The following is a 12331-nucleotide window of genomic DNA, read 5'->3' on the forward strand; positions in this document are numbered from 1 at the left end:
ATGTGCTTGTGAAGTAGGAGTGGCTACTCAGCAGCAGAGGCAATTCATACAAAGCTGTCAGGTGTTGTTCCAGTGAGACAGAAACTCTCATTATTGATACTTCCTTTCCGGCTCAGAGGAGTCTGCCTTGGCTGGATTACATAAAAAAACCCAAGGGGAAAGTGAAGCAGGTTGGGTAGCTCGGCAAACGCTGAGAAGAACGTGTGCGTGCTCATACTGTGGTGCACGTGTGTGACGGGCACGTGCGTGCAAGTCCCTGGCTGGATGTCTTTTTTTCCACTGCATTGTTAAAGTGGAGTGAAAGGGCACTGCCCACGCTCCCCTCCCAGGACTTGACCCGGTGGCAAGGGCCTTGCATTCCTCAGCTGAGAAGTGCGTCTGTTTGCCTGAGCTGAGCCAGATGAAAGCAGCGCTACCAGGCTCTAGCTTTGCCTCAGGCCCTTGCTTTTGAAAGAGCCAACCCTGCTGTTTCTCTTTGGGGCTTATTTCTGGCTTGAGAAGAATTGGCTAAAAGGAAAACCTTCCATTTTTCATTTGCCTTTGTAGCTTAGTAAGGAGACAACATATATTTTTCATTTGAAAATTCATTTATTTTAAATATGGCAAGAGTTTGAAGTTTATGCTTGAAAATCACAATCAAATCCCCCCAGACAAATTGATGCTTTCATAAATTGGAACATGTTTAGAGTAAGACAGCTTCTTACAATTACATTTATAAGCAAGACCAGGTTTTAGAAAACTTCTGGTCCCATAATTCAGTTGCATTGGAGAGTAGCACTAGGCAGTGGTATTCCTAGTGGTATCCCTGACCAGCTACTTGGGGAATTCCTTTTACTTCACTGTATCCAGCTTCCATGAGTGATGCCTTTCTGTTGGAAGCTTATTGCAAATTGGGCAGTGTGGGCACTTTCTCATACATATATATTTTGCACCATGTTCAGTGTGGTTAGTTAAAACATGTCAATGTTTTTGTACTAAATGTTAATACAGTTTCTCTGAAGAGGCTATCACTGAAATATTGAACATACTAATATCTTTATTGACATGATCACCCTCTCATGAAGAAGTCTCTCACCTGAAAGCCAGATGTCAGGTCTCATGCATGGAGTATGAAACTCTCATTGTCTCCCATGATTACTCTCCCAGCCAGACCTGCCTGTTACCATTATGCTGTGCAGTTCTGAAGCACCTCTGGCATATTCTAACAGCCATCTGCTAGACACTGTTGGCAACCTGTTAACTAGATGCATTTAGAATTTTAGGTGGTGACACGGGGAAGCCAAGGGACATTAATGCAGCAAGGAGATGTGCAACCCTTCTCCTGTTAGTGCTTTTGTTAGTTTCTTTACATAGTCTAATGATGCTCTGATGTAATTCGTAAGTTTTGCAATGCAGAGCTGCCAACACAAAACATATGAAGAGACAATTATGGGAGCAATTAACAAAGTTCTCCACATACAGAAAAGTGTACCATAATGTTGGATTTTTCTCTATATATTTTTTCCTACAAGAACTGATTATAAACACTTTTAAAACACCCAAAATACTCAACACTTGATTAGAATCACAGTTCCATAGAACAGCTTGTGTTGGAAGAGACCTTAAAAATCATCTAGTTCTAACTCCCCAGCCACAGGCTGGGATAACCTTTCACTAGACCAGGCTGCTCAAAGCCCCATTCAGCCTGGCCTTGAACACTTCCAGGGATGGGGCATCTACAGCTTCTGTGGGCAATCTCTCCCAGTGCCTCACCCCCCTCAAAGTAAAGGACTTCTGCCTAGTATCTAACCCATACTTAGCCTTCTTCAGTTTGGAGACATCCCCCCTTTTCCTGTCACCACATGACAGAGGACAGTAAAAAGTCCCTCTCCAGCTTTCTTGTAGGCCCCCTCCAGGTATTGGAAGGTTGCAATTAGGTGTCTATATTTTTTACCCATATGAACACAAACAAAGCTTTTTTTTTTAACCTGTATTTTATTCATCACAATCTCAGTTCATTCTAAAGTTAATCCTCTGTTTCTGAGACCAGATGGATTTTTTTTTTAACATTGGAAGAAACCAAGGCTGAGTCAAATGGTTTCAGTGGCTTTTTGTTCTTTCCTAGTGTTGTCTGGAAGCAATTTTCTCAAGCTTTGTAATTTATTTGTCATCTTCCTCAAAATCCCCACGCAAGAAAGAATGAGAGCCTTTCTTTGGAATTAAAAACAAACAGAAGAAACCTTGACATTAGATTTTTATACATATCGTTCATATCCTGAGTGTAATAAATAGGAGTTTTTAGTACCAGTGGTGGGATCTAGGGGAAAATAAGTTATGACTGAAACCTTGTATTCTGGAAAACAGAAGTGATAGTTTGGTTCTCCAGGGAATCAGTCACACATTACCTACTAAAATGCAAGCAGCCTCATATTTTTCTCTTGTAAAATCTGACATGTAAAAGCAGAGTATGTATCCCAATCTTTAACCTGGTGTAAATGTTGCTTCTATAGTCTCATACCAACAAAATAACTCTGCAATAAAATAAAATCCAAGAACATTTTCATTTTTCACCAATGCCATTTTCTTATGTTTTGTTTTTTTCTCAGTCTGTGTAAAGAAGTTAATGTTCTCATGAACACACAAGAAAATTAAATTTTGATACTATAGGACCAAAAAATAGACAGAAAAACCAAATTCAAAGCCGAAAGCTCCTGAAAGGAAAAAAAAAAAAAAAAAACAAAAATCAACAACTTATCTTTACTTGTTGTTTCTCTTTCTTTTTTCACTTATTCTTTTTTTCTATTTTCTTGATCCATCTCGAATGGTTCCACTGGGCAGCTGTGTCAGGATGATAGAGGGCATAAAACTGAAATGTGTAGGTTCCAATTAATTCTTGCAAAATAATCCATATCTTTAACTGCATCTCACATGGACATTTGTGAGAATTCATTTTGGCCTGTGTGCTGCCAAAATGCAGTGGTTAAGTGTCAGGTGTGACATTCTGTACCAGCTATGAGTTCTGGATTGATTTAAATTCAAAGGCACAAATATGTGCAAACAATCTATCTTGAAAGGGAAAAAGCCCTGTCTGTGTTCAAAGTAGACCAAAGCCATTTGTAAGCCAAAGATGGAAATAGCTTTCCCCAGAAATACTGGAATGTGCTCATTTTACAGCACCCTGGCCTCAACACTAGAATATTTGGTAAACATAAGTTATGAAATACAGAAATATTGAATAAGAAGAACAAGTAGAGTCAGTACATATATACAATTGCTTCCTACAGCTCACTGAGATTACCTCAGGCTGACTGAACTGAATGCCTGCCATTTAGCTAACATCCATACACAAGGATGGATATGATCACTCTCAAACACTACAAACAAACATTGGTATTGAACTAAATTATTGTTATTTTATATTCAGTTCCAGAAAAATTCTAAATAAAACAATTTTGGCTTATATGAATGGAGCCAATAATGTGAAGTTCTGAAATATTCTCCACATATTATAATAATCATAATCTTCAGACAGTTCATTGCATCACAATGTCTTTCTCATGGAAAGCATAAAAACCAACAAATTGCATTGGGCAATAAAAAAAAAAAATCATGAAAGAAGAAACCCCAACCTAGGTTAGCTAATTGGAAACTATTTTGTGTACTGTTTGTGACTGTGAAGGACAAAAAAGCTGGACATACTTGAGGAGTGGGCATGAGAACTTCTAACTTCACACATGAGAACCTTGAAGTGCCCTGCATGTGCAAGGTCATGCACCTGATTAGGGACAAATCCAGACATAAGCGCAGACTGGGAGAAGAATTCACTGAGAAGAGCCCTGCAGAGAAGGACTTGGGGCTTCTGGAGCACAGTAAGCTGGGCTTGAATTGGCGGTGTGATCTTGCAGCCCAGAAGGAGAAGCATGTCCTGGGCTGCATCCCCAGCAGTGTGGCCAGCAGGGTGAGGGAAGGGGCTCTGTCCCTCTGCTCCGCCCTGGTGAGAACACACCCAGAGCACTGCGTCCAGCTCTGGGGCCCTCAGCTCCAGAAAGGTGAGGGCCTGTTGGAACATGTCCAGAGGAGGCCTCAGAGGTACCCGGAGGGCTGGAGCACCTCTCCTATGGAGACAGACCGAGAGAGGCCGGGTTGTTCACTTTGGAGAAGGGAAGGGCCTGGGCAGATCTTACAGCAGCCTTTCAGTACCTCACCGGGGCCTGCAAGAGACTGGGGAGGGACTTTTTACAAGGGGATAGGAACAAGGGGAATGGTTTTAAATCAACAGAGGAGAGGGTTGAATTTCAAAAAGGAGAAATTTTGGTTAAATATTATGAAGAAATTCTTCGTTGTACTGGTGGTGAGACACTGCCATAGATTGCCCAGAGTCCCTGTGTCCCATCCCTTGAAGTGCTCAAGGCCAGGCTGCATGAGGCCTTGATCAGCCTGAACTAGTAGAAGGTGACCCTGCCCATGGCAGGGGGGTTAAAATTAAATGATCTTTAAGGTCTCTTTAAACCCAAACCATCAGTTTCTATGAAACTAATGAATATTCTATTGCATACACAATCCCAAGATGTATCCAGAGGTGTATTTTCTAGTAAATATCAAGCAGTCCATGAAAACATTCACCTAGAAAGTTGTATGAAGTTCTTCTCACTTTTTTTCCCCTTGAAACCATGAGCATTCTGGAATTTTCCTCCATTATTCAAACAGGTAATATTCTTGTCTCTCACTAAAAAGTAATTTTTTGTGGAATTTAGGTGGAATTATACGGTTAGTTTTACATATCTGACAGCATAAAAGCATATCAATCTCTTGCTGTTGCATGTCATGTCATCCTTTTCATGAAGGAATCAAAAAGTGGTTACAATGCCTACCTACACCACTCCTACTGGGATCCTCTTTTAGAGTCTTGTACCTCTGCTGGTTAGAAATTCTATTCTAATCTCCCGCCTAAGCTTTTTATGACAAGTTTAATAGGTATTCTCTTTCTGCCCCACATGTGCATTTATAGAGAAAACCTGCTATTTCTTCTCAGTCTTCACTTTGCTAGAGTATACAGGCCAAGACTTTTTTTCTCATTTTGTCTAACAGTTTCTCTATGTCCTTGACTGCCACTGCAGGCCTCCTTTAAATCATTTGACTTGGAAAAGTGTACCTAAAAACATAAGGGAGTAGAACTGCACCCAGTTTTCTAGATTAAGTTTCCATAGGCTGTCTTTTCCAGAAGATACCTCTCTGGATATATCTTGGTTTTTCTTCATAGCCACAAGTACAGGACTTGCAATCCAATTAACTAACCTATGTTGATTTTTTTCCCTCTACTTTCTTGTAACAGGATACTGACTATCCATATGGCAGTGGTTATCCTCATTATTAGTAGTAAGATGAAATATTATATCCATATAATGTTTTTATTTGTACATAAATGTGCATTTTGTTTAATGCTTTTTAAGGCACATTCCTTATTCATTAAGATAAATTGTAGAATACTTACCTAGCTGTATAAAAATTCATCTTTTTCTACATGGAGGAAATATTTTATAATATTTTTTAATTTTAATAAACTTAATTTTTGGTCATAAAAAGTTCAGCATTTCCACTGTTTTGTCCTTCACAACCGTAATTTTCCAGGGGCATGAATTTGAGTCAGTAAAGTCTTCATGTAAATAAGACATTTTAACATGATAAAATCTGTAATATTTCCTTGATCTACTGAGCCTACTGTTGTTTATTATTTATCTGAATATTTAGTTAAAATAATTCCTTAATGGAGAACTGCTGTATCTGTGGGCCTTCCATTTGAACCGTTTAACTTCTAGAGGCTGTTTTAGTTTCCTTGATAAACCATTGTTTCATATACGACGTTGGCTCATATCCCAATGCCAAGTTTAAAGTTAATGATTTTGGGTTGTTTAGGCTGTTAACATATTCATCTTCTGATTCACTGTTGGCCATTGAACATTTCCAAATATGTGACTCCAATGAGGAGAGAAAGCAAGCAGTAATGAATAAGGAAGCAATAAGGCTTACAATAATAGCATGAATGTTTTGGAAAAGCAACACACCCATTTTGCATTCAGAGCAGAAATCACTTATGAGCAATCATAAGTAATTTTGTTGTGTAATTTGTTTATTCAGAAAATGTCTTCTTGTATACAAGTTGTCAGGAACTATACAGAGGCTTCAGCCAAAGGGCTACCACTCTTTAAACAAGAAGCAATTGTGCTTTGTTTCATTCTTTGACACTCTTCCTAATCTACTCCAGATCTGACCTGCTCCAGACCCTGAGTTTTAAACTTGACAAACACTTCAGCCTCAGGCTCTTCATGGGAGAAGAGAATTTTCTTTTTAAAGTAAATTTTCTTTTGTTAAATTTCTCTGTCCTATGAAATTATTTCCTGGATTTAATCATGAGAGAAAAGAAATTCTTTTTATTTAGAGAGAGTTCTTTCTGTTATGAACATTCATATGTTTATTCAAATATGTATCATAGCAAAGATGAATATTCTGTAAGGTTTAAATATTGTAGTGCAAATATTATGTGTGAATAGACTAGACAAAAATCAAGAGGCAATGGCTTAAATATGTAACTGTCTTTTCATCTGTAAAACATTGGTTTTATCTGAAAATACTTAAATTTGAGTCATTTTTCTGTGTTATAAAGTTCTTGTAAGGAGAAAATTCAATACACTACCTCTATTTTATCACATTCCACAACAAAAAATAATGAAGTGTTAAAGTAACACAGCTGTCTGAAATCAGTTCATGGTAGGAGGTCTTAAGCTTATAGCAGCTTTCTAGCCTGTAAGACACTGCGCCAGAAACTCTAGATCTGGTTCTGCTGTGATCTGAAATGTAATTGTGTAACTGTGGCAAAATAATCCTCACTCATTCAGCCACCCTTCTCACTCTAAGCTTCTTCTGCAGTAAACCAGGTAACAGTCATGTAACAGTGATATCAAAGTGTTCTTGTTTTGATAGCAGCCCTTGCCATAATGATTTAAGGGCTACATTAATTATGAGCTGTTTCCAGGAATCTCCGTGGAAGTGTATTGCCCTTGGGATTTTTTTTTTTTTAAGTTTCAGAAACCATTTATGACTGAATCTTACTAAAATGCACGCCAAGGTATAAAGCAAAGAATTCATTTAACAAAGTTTCCTCTAGATGATTCCCAAAAATGATTATACACTGGAACATTATAGATTATACTGTACGGTACTGACAATGAAGTTGTCTTCACACCAAATACAATTAATTATGTCAACACAGAATGAAAGTACAGAAATTATAAACAAGAAAAGAAAAAAAACAAAATTAGTTTGAATAGTCAGTTTCCACAGAAGTCACAGACCCTCCTTCTGGAAAACTACTTAGATTTTTAAAGAATGTTTTAAAAAACCAATCTACCCAACACACTGGAATTATACAGTTTTATTAGAATTGAACATGTCTCTAGCTAGAATTTTTTATCCATGTATTTTAGATGTTAAGAAAACTGTTGATAGCTTGATTTTTTTCCATGTTAAAGGTGGTAGAACAGAGACACAGAACAATTAAACCTTCTCCCCATGCTCACCAAAGTCAGTGCTGAAGGTGGAGATACAAGTTCTGTGCTCCAGGACTCTGCCTTGCTGCCAAAAGCTGCATGGTCATAAGGTTTTTCCAACACTGTTTAGAAGATCTAGATATACAAAGTTACTATTGTAACAGTAGAACTAAAATTAATGGGGGAAAAAATTTCTAGTCTAACACAGGCACATCTTTTGACTGTCTTCAAAGGAATGAAAACCATTAATACCAACACCGACCAACAACTTTTCTTTCAGATATTTTTATTAAAATGTTGAAATGACAAGTAGCCTTCAAGGAGTAAAAATATAAATAAAGTGAATTACTGAATTACTCCTAAGTTCTATGAGCACTGCATCCACACCCCTTCAGACCATTCTCAAGCAAAACTACATGGGGCACAAATGCTCCTCACCATCTGAGATTGTGAGAACCCTCATTTAGAACAGTATCAAAAGACAGATATATATTACCACAGCAGAGTAACATGAATAAAGAAAATGCAATATAGTGGGTACCAGTGTACTGAACAGTTCATGAAACACACAGTTCAAAAACAACACACCTGTAGAGTTTGCAAAGCAAAATCTTTTGCTCCACAGTTCCTCAGTTCCTCAGTGCCTTTTCATTCAGTATCTTGCACATGCTTGTTACAAGTGTTATTCTGTTGCTTTGTTTATTGACTCATTAGTGTGGATTGGTGCAGTGAATTCCATATCAGTTTCATTAAGACTTTTACCCAGTTCAATATGGTTGGCTCCCATTATATTACATTTTCTTTATTCTAATGAATATGACAAATTTGGTAAATTTATTCAGAGTACTGTGTCAACTCAATTATATGTTTCATCTCTTTCTTTGTGAGCTGTATTTTTCTTGGAACATGTCATATAAAAGCTCAGCATTGTCACACTTACTGCTTGTATAACTTGCAATGTGTTACGCATTCCCAGCAAGTTAATCAGTAGCCTGCCACTTTCTTTCTCTGCTGTGAGGGCATTTTATCATCTTTCCATATAAAAAGGAACTTAATAGGTTTTTGATTAACAAGTCATTGTACGTTTTTTGAACAGCTGTGAAGTCTGAATTAAAAATATCTATTTTTTTAAAGAAACAATTTATTAATGTCATTCTAGTGCCAAGACTACTTTCTTTTAATGTTATAATAACCAAACAAAAATAGAGGACTGAGACAGTGAGACAAGACTACTTGTAAATATGAAAAATTCAGGAGCCCAAAGGGTTATTCTCATTCTGAGGTCAGGAACTGTTTGATCAAGAGTGCTCAAGAGCTGCAAGTCTGAAACACCTCTTAAGTTTGTCTATCACAAAGAATAAATTCCTTGCAATAATCTCAATGTTTGTTTAATATTTACCATCTTTGTTTGGAAATACCAGTGCTCCCTGAATTTGTCTAGAATCTTCAAGGAGGAAGATTAGCAGATTAACCAGTAATCTTGATTTTCCTCAGGCTGCTGAGGTTACAGGACTGCTGCCTAAACAGGGAAGGTGTTCTATCCAGACAGCAGCATCTGATGGTAATTAAGCAAACCAAGATCTTGTATGTGAAATTACACAGAGGTTACTACTGCTGATAAACAGATCTGCTGCAATTGCCTGGAGTTGCCTTGTTGCCTTAAGAGCAGTGTCCCATTAAGTGCACTGAGGATTTTCTTTTTAATATATGGACTGACACTAACAAAAAACTAAATAATTGTCAAAATGGAGTAGATCAAGTTTCTTATAAATTTAGCCAGAATTTATAACCTTAATGATCTTATTCAAATTTATTTTCTTTTCCTCATTGCTTTATATTTGACCTTTTATTCCATTTGAAAAAAAAAAAGAAAAAGAAAAAGGTTTAGCTTTTAGAAGAAATGTAAACTTTCTTCTTTTACTCAATGCTTGTGAATGTTTCACTGATGAATTCTATTGCCTCCAGACTTTGGAGCACAAACATAAAACTTGGCAGAAGCAAAATAAATTAACCTGTTAGGGTGGTTTATGTCATCACAGCTATGCCACTTTGGATATTGATTAGGTCAGAGCCACTGCTGATACCCACTCCTCCCTGTGATGTATGCTCCTGGAAGACAGCCTGCATTTCATAAGGGGACCCCATAATGCCTAAAAAAAAAATCAGAAAATGCTTTATATGTACTAATTTTAATCAGAGATACCGCAGCGCTTGCTGATTAAATGGTTGTTCAGTCTGAAAGCATGTGCAGCCCTGGCTTATGCTGCTCACGAGGTTTTGATATTGTTGGCTTGTGTAAAAGAGTGCCCTTGAGGAAGTACAGCATGTCCCACACAGCTGTAGTCCAATCTGATGGGATAAACTATGGAATGCATATTGCCAAAGCACTTTATGAAAGTCAGTGCCTCTTGTATCTGGGTTTCTAAGAAAAGTAAAGTGCAAATGTATTTTCAGTTTTATTAAGGTTAGCAATTACTGATGACACCCACAAACTGATGGTGATGGCCAGAGTCCAGTGCAGCAAGCCCTCCCACTGGCACCTAGGGAGAGGAATTCAGGGTCACATCCTTTGCGCTTGTAGAGTTTCTGTCATGCTTTCAGCAGGGTTTACAAAGGCAAAGCTTCCCTCGCTATACAGCTCACAACAAATGGAAACTGCATCCTCCAAAAAAGCCCTTGGACCCTCATTAAAAACCTTAAATCTCAGTTCATTATTTTGCTGGATTCACAGTGGACAGAACTACGAGACATACCCATAACAGCCCCTGTAATTAGCACTGGTGTGGCCACATTTTAAATCCCGTGTCCAGTTCTGGGCCCTTCAGAACAGACAAGAGAGGTGCTGGAGCAAGTCTAAGAGAAGGGCAATACAGCTGGGGAAGGGTCTGGAGCACAAATTCTGTGAGGAGCAGCTGAGGGAACTGGGGTAGTTTAGCCTGGAAAAAAAGGAAGGCCAAGGGTCACCTTATAACTCCCTACAACTCCCTGAAAAGAGAGTGTAGCCAGGTGGGGGTCAGCTTCTTCTCCCCGGCAACAAGTGACAGGCCTCAAGGTGTGCCAGGGGAGGTTGACTTTGGACATTAAGAAAAGTTTCTTCACTGAAAGGGTGGTCACACGTTGGAACAGGCTGCCCAGGGAAATTATGAGATCAGAAGCTCTGGAAGCCTTCAAAAAATATGTGGATGTTGCACCTTGGGACATGGTTTAGTGGTGAACCAAGTTAAAGGTGGGACTTGATGATCTAAGAGGTCTTTTCCAACCTTAAGGATTCTGTCATTCTATGAATGCTGCCTTGTAATGTCCCTGGAGAGCCTATTTGGGATTAACTTCCTCTGGAGGAAAGCAACCACCAGTCCTGGCTCCTGTAGGGACTAAAGAGCTGCATCTGCTAGCATAGACAAGCAGAACTTCATCAGCATTTTTTTGAAAGGTTTAAGATCTCTCACACTATGAGAAAGATTTCTAAAATTTGTCTGATGAACAATCAACCTCTACTACCATTTTTAGCTTCCAAATATTTCATTTTTATAGAAATTCAGACATTTTAATTTGGGGCTTACGTTGTGGTAAGGCAGTGCTGACTCTAAGGCCATCTTACCTTTTCATGGAGCAGGAATAAATCAGCATGGTGTATTCAATAACTGCATTTCACTTCTCTTCTGAAGGCCACTTTCTGATGTCACCCAGAGCCCTAACACCCTTGTTCTCTCAACCAGCTGTCCCACATCTTCTTCCTTTTATGCTTTACTTTTTTTAACCTCTGCACATCTCAGCTCAGCTGCTTGAAGACCAGCTGTAAAACACAGGGGATCATTTAAACTCCACAGTAGATGGTCCTGCCCAAAACCAGATATTTTATTAGACAGAAATAATAGATTTTGATTAAATGTCAGTATCATTCCCCAAACATTCACATATTTTTTTAAAAAAAATTAAGAGACTATCCCCCATTTGCATTTCTGAGTTGACAGCAGTGTGACCTACAGTAGGTACCAAGGCCCTGCCTGTGCCGAGCTTGGGAGCTCGGAAAGCAATCATACACCTATAACCAGGAAAAGAAGAGAGCCTGCTGGTGGTCCTTATATAAATCTGTTCCTGCAGTAGATTTATAAAATCAATTTACAAAATGCAGTTATACAATAAGCATGTTTTTTTCAGGCCCTGGTTTCTGAAAAACACTTTTCAAAAGGGAATTTTAATGGGTACTAAACAGAGAGAATAACTTAGAGACGTCATAATTTCACCTTTTTCCAGCTCAATCTATGGAGTGTACCATTTATGCACTACTGTTCCACAATGAACTGCAATGTTCTCATTGAGTGTGTTATGGCAAAACTGACCCATCCAATCTTATGAGAAGTCTGAAAACTTCACTTATCTACTGTCTTTGTGCTGGTTGCTCAACTCTGCACTGTTTGAGTGTCAATGGCCAGTCCTCTCCTGCAGCTGATCCCATTTCAGGGAAATCTGGAAGAATTAAAACATACACACAGTTTTGCTCCCAGTGGAGTGTATGGGCCAGGGCAGATCTTGCCCCCGCAGGCGTGACACTGCACAGAACTTAGTGTTGCAATTCATCGTGAATGGGGTTTGTAATCACTGCTCTAACGCAGCCTGTGGTAAATGGCAAAGTAAATGGTGGCAGATTCTGATAGTTTGTGTACACATCACCCTCATTAGGCGCTGGAAAAATAAAATTCCTCACCTGATCCAAAGACAAGAGGAATTTTACAGACTTGCAAATTAATGAAGTCTGAAAAAAAATACCCCAAAGGACTCAAAGGCAATAACTTTTTAAAGGAATAACA

The 12331-nt window shown here is 38.5% G+C and overlaps 1 long non-coding RNA gene across 7 annotated transcripts in view; it reads left to right on the forward strand.

The window, feature by feature from the left end:
• Positions 1-3891: 3891 nt before the first annotated feature.
• The window catches only part of LOC135296799 (uncharacterized), a 56943-nt gene continuing 48503 nt past the window's right edge, over positions 3892-12331 (forward strand). For all 7 annotated transcript variants that reach the window (XR_010358793.1, XR_010358790.1, XR_010358796.1 and 4 more), the window contains exon 1: positions 3892-4028. This is a non-coding gene — a long non-coding RNA (uncharacterized LOC135296799). The remainder of the gene's footprint in view (positions 4029-12331) is intronic.

This window comes from Passer domesticus, chromosome 3 (assembly GCF_036417665.1).
Source record: "Passer domesticus isolate bPasDom1 chromosome 3, bPasDom1.hap1, whole genome shotgun sequence".
In the NCBI taxonomy this organism is placed as follows: Eukaryota; Metazoa; Chordata; class Aves; order Passeriformes; family Passeridae; genus Passer; species Passer domesticus.